Source organism: Arachis ipaensis, chromosome B9 (genome assembly GCF_059453495.1).
Source record: "Arachis ipaensis isolate K30076 ecotype BB chromosome B9, ASM5945349v1, whole genome shotgun sequence".
Classification (NCBI taxonomy): domain Eukaryota; kingdom Viridiplantae; phylum Streptophyta; class Magnoliopsida; order Fabales; family Fabaceae; genus Arachis; species Arachis ipaensis.
The window spans coordinates 44,429,681-44,430,718 of record NC_142444.1 but is presented as its reverse complement, the minus strand read 5'-3'; the positions used below and the strand labels follow the sequence as shown (position 1 = coordinate 44,430,718).

General features: G+C 41.3%; 1 non-coding gene across 1 annotated transcript; it reads right to left on the bottom strand.

Moving 5' to 3' along the window:
- Positions 1-366: 366 nt before the first annotated feature.
- Positions 367-474, bottom strand: LOC148544500 (small nucleolar RNA R71). The gene has a single exon (XR_015901599.1). It is a non-coding gene; the product is annotated as a small nucleolar RNA R71 (small nucleolar RNA).
- Positions 475-1,038: the final 564 nt, after the last annotated feature.

Below are 1,038 nucleotides of genomic sequence, written 5' to 3'. Positions count from 1 at the left end.
AAGATGCTTGGTGACTTTACTGCACCTAATTCCAATCTACATGGAAGAAGCATCTCCATTCCTGCCATTGGAGCAAACAACTTTGAGCTGAAACCTCAATTAGTTTCTCTGATGCAGCAGAACTGCAAGTTTCATGGACTTCCATCTGAAGATCCTTTTCAGTTCTTAACTGAATTCTTGCAGATATGTGATACTGTTAAGACTAATGGAGTAGATCCTGAAGTCTACAAGCTCATGCTTTTCTCTTTTGCTGTAAGAGACAGAGCTAGATTATGGTTGGATTCTCAACCCAAAGACAGCCTGAACTCTTGGGATAAGCTGGTCACGGCTTTCTTAGCCAAGTACTTTCCTCCTCAAAAGCTGAGCAAGCTTAGAGCTGATGTTCAAACCTTCAGACAGAAAGAAGGTGAATCTCTCTATGAAGCTTGGGAAAGATACAAACAGTTGACCAAAAAGTGTCCTTCTGACATGCTTTCAGAATGGACCATCCTGGATATATTCTATGATGGTTTATCTGAGCTATCAAAGATGTCACTGGACACTTCTGCAGGTGGATCCATTCACCTAAAGAAAACACCTGCAGAAGCTCAAGAACTCATTGACATGGTTGCTAATAACCAGTTCATGTACACTTCTGAAAGGAATCCTGTGAGCAATGGGACGCCTATGAAGAAGGGAGTTCTTGAGGTTGATGCTCTGAATGCCATATTGGCTCAGAACAAAATATTGACTCAGCAAGTCAATATGATTTCTCAGAGTCTGCATGGAATGCAAGCTGCATCCAACAGTACTCAAGAGGCATCTTCTGAAGAAGAAGCCTATGATCCTGAGAACCCTGCAATAGCAGAGGTAAATTACTTAGGTGAACCTTATGGAAACACCTATAACTCAACATGGAGAAATCATCCAAATTTCTCATGGAAGGATCAAAAGCCCCAACAAGGCTTTAATAATGGTGGAAGAAACAGGTTTAGCAATAGCAAGCCTTTTCCATCATCAACTCAGCAACAGACAGAGAACTCTGAACAAAATGCTTCT